Below are 10,901 nucleotides of genomic sequence, written 5' to 3'. Positions count from 1 at the left end.
TAGCTGATATAGAATTAGGCCACGCCCACTAATGGTCAGCAGTTTCCTGTTAGCTGATATAGAATTGGTGGGACTTGTGTTGCTCTATTGCCCTGAACAATGTCGCTGATTTCATATCGTTTAAATTTGTTTGTGTTGATGATGACAAAATCAGCCTTTTATTATTGTTGACATTTATTTAAAAGAATTGACTTCGATATGTTTTACACTGGTTTTTACGTTACTACCTCCTTAAATGCAAAACCATATTGAAGTCAATTTTTTAATATATATAATGGATTTGCTGTTGTACATTTAAGACAGGACTAAATTTGTTAGAATGTTTTCAAACTATGACTACAGGTTTGTATGTCTACCTGTTATTCACATATCGGAGCGGTCGGGTAGCCAAGTGGTCAAAGCACCCGCTTCTCACACTGAAGACCCAGGTTCGATTCCTGACATGGGTGCAATGTGTGAAGCCCATTTCTGGTTTCCCCCGCCGTGATAATGCTGGAATATTGCTAAAAGTGGCGTAAAACTATACTCACTCACTCATTCACATATCACCAATATCCTGACCCTGACCTTTAAGTTATGAATGATTTAAGAAGACCATGTGTGTGCATGACATTGATGGACAATAAACTATGTGCTTGTTCCTGTTGTGTGGACTTATGTGTCAAGGAGGTCTACTCCAGTGTCTCCTGGGTGGACTTGTGTCGAGGAGGTCTACTCCAGTGTCTCCTGGGTGGACTTGTTTGTCAAGGAGGTCTACTCCAGTGTCTGCTAGGTGGACTTATGTGTCAAGGAGATCTACTCCAGTGTCTGCTGGGTGGACTTATGTGTCAAGGAGGTCTACTCCAGTGTCTGCTGGGTGGACTTATGTGTCAAGGAGGTCTACTCCAGTGTCTCCTGGGTGGACTTGTGTCAAGGAGGTCTACTCCAGTGTCTGCTGGGTGGACTTGTGTGTCAAGGAGGTCTACTCCAGTGTCTGCTGGGTGGACTTGTTTGTCAAGGAGGTCTACTCCAGTGTCTGCTGGGTGGACTTAGGTGTCAAGGAGGTCTACTCCAGTGTCTGCTGGGTGGACTTGTGTGTCAAGGAGGCCTACTCCAGTGTCTGCTGGGTAGACTTGTGTGTCAAGGAGATCTACACCAGTGTCTGCTGGGTGGACTTGTGTGTCAAGGAGGTCTACTCCAGTGTCTGCTGGGTGGACTTATGTGTCAAGGAGATCTACACCAGTGTCTGCTGGGTGGACTTGTGTCAAGGACGTCTACACCAGTGTCTGCTGGGTGGACTTGTGTCAAGGACGTCTACTCCAGTGTCTGCCAGGTGGACTTATATGTCGAGGATGTCTACTTCAGTGTCTGTTGTATGGACTTATTTGTCAAGGTTTTCTACTCTACTGGATTCTGGGTAGAATTAATCCCTGATAACCTTTGTTTGTTTGTTTGTTTGTTGTTTTACGCCGCACTCAGCAATATTCCACCTATATGACGGCAGTCTGTTAATAATCAAGTCTGGACCATACAATCCAGTGACATATCATGCCATATCACAATTTGGATACGATGACATGCATCAACCAAGTCAGCGAGCCTGACCACCCGATCCCGTTAGTCGCCGCTAACACAAGCATAGCTGCCTTTCAGGACAAGCATGGGTTGATGAAGACCTATTCAACCCCGGATGTTCACAGGTCCCTATGTTTGTAAGGGACCGACCATTTGATAGGGGTAGTGGCATTTTATTTGGAGACTATAAGCCTAAATATTCTTTTTAACAAAGCCTTGCAACAATGCAATCTTTGTGGCAGACAATTTCTTTTTACTTTAACAGTCTGAAGCATAATCATTTTATTCACGACATTTCTGAGACACTTTTTTTCCCCCAAAAACCCTCAGCCTCCCCCTTCTCCCATAATATCACATGGTCGGACTCTAAGAGGCAGTGTCAATAGAAGGATGTGGTTGGAGTTGGTGAGTTTGTTCATAGTGTGTCATTGTGCCTGACAAAGGTGTTTATACTATAAATCACTGTTCTGTCTGGCCCAGGTTTGATTATTATACCCCGTCACGAAGTGGAACGGGGGATATATTTTAACGGAATCCGTCCGTCCGTCCATCCGCTTCTCAATGGGACATATTTTCTCAAAAACTATTCAAGTTAGAGGAATGAAATTTTATGCACTGATGTAACTGGTCACAACCTCAAAGGGGTTTGAAAATTGGTATCGCACATTCATATTTTACAGTTATGGCCCTTGTTCCATGCTTTTCAACTTAGTGCATACTGAGTGAAATGGGGACAAGTTTTCTTAGCAACCACTAAAATTAAATGAATGAAAGTTATATAAGAGATACTTGTCAAGACTAAATTTGACAATTGGTGCCGTCAATTATTTTATTAAGAGTTATGGCCCTTGCTTTGTGCTTTTCAACTTGGTGCATAGTGTCTGCAATGGGGACAGTTTCTCTCAGAAACTACTGACTTGAGCCCTGGGTGTGTTATCACCTTTCTGGTTAGATGGGTAAATACCCTGGACACATCGCCACCACAGCTTCGTTTTGGAAGTAATGTCCATCTTTCTTTTCACAGAATCTATCTGTACACGTTTTCTCCGCTCATGAGCTGGACATCAACGACCAGTAATAATTAATCTTTTAATTGAGAGTTCTCATAGATGTAATTTCAAAATTTTGAGCAAGCCCTCAATACAATATGTCTAATCAAAAGACTGTTATCAATGAAACTAATATTCTCCTGGGAAGAATAGGGCCTAGTACCTCATGCCTCCCTCCCTGTGTTGGTTGGTTGGTTTGTTGTTTAACGCCGCACTCAGCAATATTCCAGCTATATGACAGCGGTCTGTAAATAATTGAGTCTGGACCAGACAATCCAGTGATTGATATCATGAGCATCGATCCACGCAATTGGGATCGGTGACATGCATCAACCAAGTCAGCGAGCCTGACCACCTGATCCCGTTAGTCGCCTTTTACGACAAGCATAGTCGCCTTTTACGACAAGCATAGTCAATGTGGAGCTAACGTAAAAAGGAAGTGAACAGTTTGTGTACGGGCATGACACTTACGATAAAGGGAGACAATTTAAGGGGAGGTAACTCTTGTATGACAATAGTTCCCTCAAAGTGTTATGTTCACAGCAGTAAAATATCAAGTGTTATGTTCACTGCAATGAAAATATCACTTTTCTAAACTTCGGGAAACTTAATCTTTAAGACTAAAGTATATAAAAAAAATGAAATTCCCATTTCATACAAACTTTTAACGTGAAGGTTACCACCCAAAAGAAATGGGTTTGCTTTCAGAAGAACTGCACAATGTTCATCTCTGAAATGTGGAACATTTGGAACGAAAATGGGCTGTTTGGAGCTTCTTCGCTTATCTCTGTACATTTCTTACATGTGTGATACAGTGTATACTTCTTACATGTGTGATACACAGTATACTTCTTACATGCGTGATACTGTGTATACGTCTTACATGTGTGATACAGTGTATACATCTTACATGTGTGATACTGTGTATACTTCTTACATGTGTGATACTGTGTATACTTCTTACATGTGTGATACTGTGTATACTTTTTACATGTGTGCCACTGTGTACACTTCTTACATGTGTGATACTGTGTATACTTCTTACATGTGTGATACTGTGTATACTTCTTACATGTGTGATACTGTGTATACTTCTTACATGTGTGACACTGTGTATACTTCTTACATGTGTGATACTGTGTATACTTCTTACATGTGTGCCACTGTGTACACTTCTTACATGTGTGATACTGTGTATACTTCTTACATGTGTGATACTGTGTATACTTCTTACGTGTGTGATACTGTGTATACTTCTTACATGTGTGACACTGTGTATACTTCTTACATGTGTGATACTGTGTATACTTTTTACATGTGTGCCACTGTGTACACTTCTTACATGTGTGATACTGTGTATACTTCTTACATGTGTGATACTGTGTATACTTCTTACATGTGTGATACTGTGTATACTTTTTACATGTGTGACACTGTGTACACTTCTTACATGTGTGATACTGTGTATACTTTTTACATGTGTGATACTGTGTATACTTCTTACATGTGTGATACGGTGTATACATCTTACATGTGTGACACTGTGTATACTTCTTACATGTGCGATACTGTGTATACTTCTTACTTGTGTGATACTGTGTATACTTCTTACATGTGTGACACTGTGTATACTTCTTACATGTGTGATACAGGGTATACTTCTTACTTGTGTGACACTGTGTATACTTCTTACATGTGTGATACTGTGTATACTTCTTACATGTGTGATACGGTGTATACTTCTTACATGTGTGATACTGTGTATACTTCTTACATGTGTGATACTGTGTATACTTCTTACATGTGTGATACGGTGTATACATCTTACATGTGTGACACTGTGTATACTTCTTACATGTGTGATACTGTGTATACTTCTTACATGTGTGATACTGTGTATACTTCTTACATGTGTGATACTGTGTATACTTTTTACATGTGTGATACTGTGTATACTTCTTACATGTGTGATACTGTGTATACTTCTTACGTGTGTGATACAGGGTATACTTCTTACATGAGAGACACTGTGTATACTTCTTACATGTGTGATACTGTGTATACTTTTTACATGTGTGATACTGTGTATACTTCTTACATGTGCGATACTGTGTATACTTCTTACATGTGTGATACTGTGTATACTTCTTACATGTGTGATACTGTGTATACTTCTTACATGTGTGATACTGTGTATACATCTTACATGCGTGATACTGTGTATACATCTTACATGTGTGATACTGTGTATACTTCTTACGTGTGTTATACAGGGTATACTTCTTACATGAGAGACAGTGTGTATACTTCTTGCGTGTGTGATACTGTGTATACTTCTTACATGTTTGACACTGTATACATTTCTTACATGTTTGACACTGTGTATACTTCTTACATGAGAGACACGGTGTATACTTCTTACACAGTCCTGTTGCAATCCTGTTTATATTTCTTGAAATTGTGATGACGTGCACCTTCGACTTATTCTGTACTGTGTATCTATCTTCCTCTACAGGAATTTATCTTACGTATAATATTTGAAAAGAGGTCTAGTTTCTGATACATGTCACTGGAATTCTTGACGAAATATCTCAAGAAATATAACAAAACATGTTGTCACAATTAAATATAATTTTTATTCTTCTAAAGTTAAAAGAAAAGCCACACATTCACCTTAGACACATAACATACACTGGTTGCCAGGTAACCTGTCATCACTTGTAGACACAAGTTATCTCCCCTCGGTTCCACACTGATTACAGGAAATGGAGGTAGAAAGAGGGTTTACTACACCACAGAGATGTCGCTCTACAGTACGTGAAAATTACTCAAGGGAGACAACTTTTAATGTTTTTCAGCCATTGCCCTTTCAACAAAGTTGTTGGTTGGTTTGGATTGTTGGACACGCCGCACTCAGCAATATTTCAGCTATATAACGGTGGTCTGTAAATAATCAAGTCTGGACAAGACAATCCAGTGACATATCATGCTCATCGACCTACACAATTCGGATATGATGACATGCATCAACCAAGTCAGCGAGCCTGACCACCCGATCCTGTAAGTCGCCTCTTATGACAAGCATAGTCACCTTTTACGGCAAGCATGGGTTACTGAAAGTAGAATCACACGTTGAGGCCTTATAGGTCACAGAAGAGAGGCAACATGTCCTTGTCAGTAACACCCATACCTCAATAATGGCACAAGTAGCCATAAATATTTTATGACCAGATTTGCTGATGTTATGAAACTTGATTGAAGCGTATCGATAAAGTTACATTTATCAACATTTAAACCAAAATTTTCCATGACGTTATATAGGGACAGAGACCATAACATAAAAATCTATTTTATGGTCTCTGGTGTTTTATCTCCTTCCAAAATGACCATTGAGTCAGAGCGCAAATATTTTTGGCACCTAAATCCAATATCAACTGCAGGATTAATTATGAAAGACACTTGCGAAGTGCTACTTGCTGATCGATTAATATGATTGATGGAGACCAAGAAATAGAAAGGCAGATCTTATCAAAAGCAAGAAGGTCACCAGATGAAACAATAAAGAACCGGACTTGTCCATTAGGTGTACAAGTGATGGCAGGTCAACTCTGACCATGAAGCAGGCTAAGCAAGACAAGGCTAGCAGCATGTGTATGAACTAGGAGACAGCAAGGCAGGGCGTACCTTCCACGATGATGGCGAAGCAGTGGTACCATCAAAGACGTGTTACTTGCCATCCTAGAAGAAAGTGATCGTTCGACAAAGCAATCGACTAGTGAATCCTATGTTAAAGTGTAGAATGGCATAGACGATGCCTTGTGAACAAGCACTCGACTCATACGTCCCATGCTGCTAGCGGCGCAGAAGTAGCCTCATCGATAAGCAGCCACCCACTGATTTGCATGATGTGTTGCCAAGCAACGTTGTCCCTACTGCTGCAGACAATACTATGTGTGATGAGGATACATGTCATATTTACATACATACTTGTACATTGTTGAACATAACAAGCGACCGTCTCCATGGTAATGTTGAACCAGCCGGTGCCAGGTTCTACGTGTCCATGGCAACAAAGACAGCCAATCGTCTCTCGGTACCCCACTACTCAACAATGATTCGTTGTCCAAACTGGTCAGCTGCTTCTGTTGCCATGGTATCATCCAAAGGAACGCTGGCACCAGCTGAGATGTCTTCACAACAGTGTTATCATATAATTCCTGTTGCCAAGCAACACTTTAACTACTATATTTAATGACATTGGAGTCCTTTAACTATCTGAGCACTAAAAATGCATTTAATGCAAATAAAAATAAAATAACATGGTGAATTTAAAGTCCTTCCGACTAGCATTAATGCATACCATCTTTCTAGATTATCTGTTTATTGAACTTACCCAGTGCATACACACTACAGGTTTACACTCAGGTTGGATAGATGAACTGAAAAGTCAAAGGCCAAATACCACGATCGAAGTGATGGTCTAGAAACATGGTAAGCATTCCTTTCAACAAACATGGGACAAATACAGTCCCTCAACTTTATCCTTGACCATAATATTCCAAACTTGCATGGTGAAGGTCACAAACACCGGGTTCCGTGTGTATCACATGAACGGCTAATCTGAAGCCACACAAATATTCCAATTTTCCCTACTAGTCAGATCGTGAAATGCTGACTGCAAACAACTGGCATTTAATGCCAACAGTTTATGTGACCATAATCCTACTTTACGAATTATACTTGTGATGATTTTATCAAAAGTTTTAGCATCAATACCATTTTTTTCCCACAATGTTCCATGTCTAACATCTTTTTTGTAGAGCAATTGTGTTATATGGTAATTTTTAATACAGCTGTATAATATAGCTCAAGATATAACCTGATTCAAAACCACTAACACATGCTGTGTGATGAAAAACAAAGTCACAAGAAAATACTTGTCCTACCAATAACGCTGGGACGAGTCTAAATTTGCTACCCGGGTATCCGACCCCCTATTACCCGCCCTTACCCGAAGAACCACTCTAGGTCTCAAGATAGGTACAAAATGTTGAAATGGGAAGTTTTTTACTGGCAAAAAGTATTTATATATAGTATAAAACGATCTGATCGTGCCTATACAGAAGTTGACTGAATCTTTGTCTTTACTAAAACATATAAAAATCAGGATTGTGTGCACACTCAGAAATGCCAACATTAGCGACTTGTACTTATAAAGTGTAACCATGGTATTTTATTGTTAATGTCCTGAAGAAATATATCACATGACTAACCACAGGTCCAGGTAGTCCTGTGGGTACCCGGGTCCTACTCAGTACCCACCCAACTCGAGTACCCAAGTTACCAATCCCAGCCCTACCTACCTATATTAAATCCTAATGACAGTGAAGAAATTATTTCTTTAACATTATACATAACCTGGAAGACAAGGTTAATAAGGCTGAAACAAAGTTGGACATGTTAGTTTACATTCTGATTCTTTCTTAAAAAGAGACAAGGCTCAGGATATGTGCAGTCAAGGCTACTTAGTTTCTAGCCATTCAAAAACCACCTTTAAGTCCCAGTTGAAATTCCGTTTTCACAATAAAACCTTGTAACAGCTAAGTACAATACGACCTCCAAATGATAAGAGACACAAATTCTCTTAAACCATCATCACATCGAAGACGAGAAGATGCAGTCAGATGTAAAGGTTATGTTTGTCACGGTAACCAGCATTTACCTTGAATGGTTGTTATGGTAACCAGAAAAAAACATTTACCTGACATCTGTCAGTTCTATAACCCCCTTCGCCAGACAGGCCTAAACTAACTGACTGCCTCTGACTGAGTTTGATTTTACGCCGCTTTTAGCAATATTCCAGCAATATCACGGCGGCGGACACCAGAAATGGGCTTCACACATTGTGCCCATGTCGGGAATCGAACCTGGGTCTTCGGCGTGACGAGTGAACGCTTTAACCGCTAGGCTACCCGACCGCCCCCCTAAACTAACAGATGTCACAAACTACTCAATGCATTCTCTCGCTTCATATGAATGTAAATACTTCCAAGGTCATGTAAATCTAACAAAACAAGTTTTTCTGCAGATGGTAATTCATGCTACCCTCATTGAATTTCGCAAAAACTGACAGCTATCGGTCTCCATTAAGGGGAGATAACTACCAACACTCTCATCGATGCTGACGGTACAGAACGGACGGACAAGCAGATGCGCAGTTATAAGCTAAAAGCACTACAAGCAATACTGATAGATAGGCTTAATCTAGATTCATGTCAAATATAAGTTTTACTAAGTACTTACATGATCCATAATTACAAGAAGTTCCCACAAGCGTGTTCAACCTATATGTTCTAGATTAAGCCTTCAAGTGCTCTTAACTGATCTCCCCAGCCTCAATCCCCCAGCACGCCAAACAAGTATTCCAGCCCACCTGTCGCCCAATTTTCTGGATGGTCAGTGTTTTCACTAGTATTTCAGTCATCTTAATATGTCTGGCGTATTTAGTAAAATGGTGCTAGCACACGCTATGTAGTATGACAGGCAGACCTGGAAAGGATATCTCTGTCAGCATCAAAGGTCGACCTTTGCACTCTACATCTATCAGCACCAAAGTTCGATCTTTGCACTCTACATCTGTCAGCACCAAAGGTCGACCTTTGCACTCTATGTCTGTCAGCACCAAGGTCGACCTTTGCACCCTATATCTGTCAGCACCAAGGTCGACCTTTGATCTTTGTCTGTCAGCGCCAAAGGTTGACCTTTGCACTCTATGTCTGCCAGCATCAAGGTCGACCTTTGATCTTTGTCTGTCAGCACCAAGGTCGACCTTTGCTCTTTGTGTGTCAGCACCAAGGTCGACTTTTTCATGCCATGTCTGTCAGCACCACAGATCGACCTTTACACTTTATGTCTCTCAGCACCACAGGTCGACCTGTCAATTTTACTCTATGTACAATCTAGTTGTCTGCCATACTATGGTACAGGAGAGATCAGGGAGCGCATATGCAACAGTAGCAACAGAAGCGCATCGTGCTTGAAGCGGATGAAGGCCAAGAATCACAAAGCATCTACTCCCAGGATCACCCCATTTAAACGTTCCTAGTCTACCTGTGCACACAGCTATAAAATGATTCAATGATTAACTACATTCCTCTCCATACATTGTAACATTACTTGGGCGCAGACACTGAATTGCCAAATACCTGAACAACAAAACCATACTAACAAGAACAGACCAATTAAATGATACACATTCAAACTGACATCATATTGTTATGAGATAAATCCTACTGTCTGTGAACCACATAGATATACACTTTAGCACAAAGCACACATATATAACAGCTCAAGGTCACCCAAAAGGTAAAGGTCACCCAAAAGGTCAAATGAGGTTTACTTAGGTCAAGGTCAGCCTTAAAAAATGAATAATCGAAACATGCACAAAAGTCAATACAATCAGATCTGTGCCTAACAGTGTGTACAATAAAGTGTCACTTACTTCTGTGGTGAACTAACAACTGAGAGCTGCTTCGGGGTTAAACATTGTTATACACTGTTACAATTGAAAAAGTGCATCCTTAGTTTCCTAGTTGCCATATGACATATTGTACACAGTTGTCTGAGGAATCAACAAAGTGGCACAATAATTGATACAAAGTAGAACACAAGTGTGTGACAATGAGGGACTGGATTTAGATTTAAAAAGGTGTATGTCCACATTGTTGTATAAAGAGTGTTGCTGCTGCTGATGCTGCTGCTGAAGTGGTGGGATGAAGGCTGTATAGGACGTCTGAGGTAGATTAACTGGAGGTACAATGTGTAATGCTATGTGTCTCACACCACCTTCTACCAACACACACCTGATCTGGTTCTGCTTCCACAACCTTCCCATCCTTCTACCAACACACAACTGATCTGGTTCCCCTTCCACAACCTTGCCATCCTTCTACCAACACACACCTGATCTGGTTCTACTTCCAAAACCTTCCCATCCTTCTACCAATTCACACCTGATCTGGTTCCGCTTCCACAACCTTCCCATCCTTCTACCAACAAACACCTGATCTGGTTCTACTTCCACAACCTTCCCATCCTTCTACCAACACACACCTGATCTGGTTCTGCTTCCACAACCTTCCCATCCTTCTACCAACACACACCTGATCTGGTTCCGCTTCCACAACCTGCCCATCCTTCTACCAACACACCTCTGATCTGGTTCTACTTCCACAACCTTCCCATCCTTCTACCAACACACCTCTGATCTGTTCCGCTTCCACAACCTGCCCATCCCTC

At 40.7% G+C, this 10,901-nt stretch overlaps 1 protein-coding gene across 1 annotated transcript in view; it reads right to left on the bottom strand.

Annotated features, from left to right (window-relative positions):
* Positions 1-5,225: 5,225 nt before the first annotated feature.
* Positions 5,226-10,901, bottom strand: part of LOC139461154 (protogenin-like) — a 95,254-nt gene continuing 89,578 nt past the window's right edge. The window contains exon 25 of the mRNA XM_071242716.1: positions 5,226-10,863. The gene's annotated coding sequence lies outside the window, so the exon portion shown is untranslated. The remainder of the gene's footprint in view (positions 10,864-10,901) is intronic.

Source organism: Haliotis cracherodii, unplaced genomic scaffold (assembly GCF_022045235.1).
Source record: "Haliotis cracherodii isolate W230 unplaced genomic scaffold, xgHalCrac1.p SCAF_14, whole genome shotgun sequence".
NCBI lineage: Eukaryota > Metazoa > Mollusca > Gastropoda > Lepetellida > Haliotidae > Haliotis > Haliotis cracherodii.
This window is presented reverse-complemented; position numbering and strand designations above follow the sequence as displayed.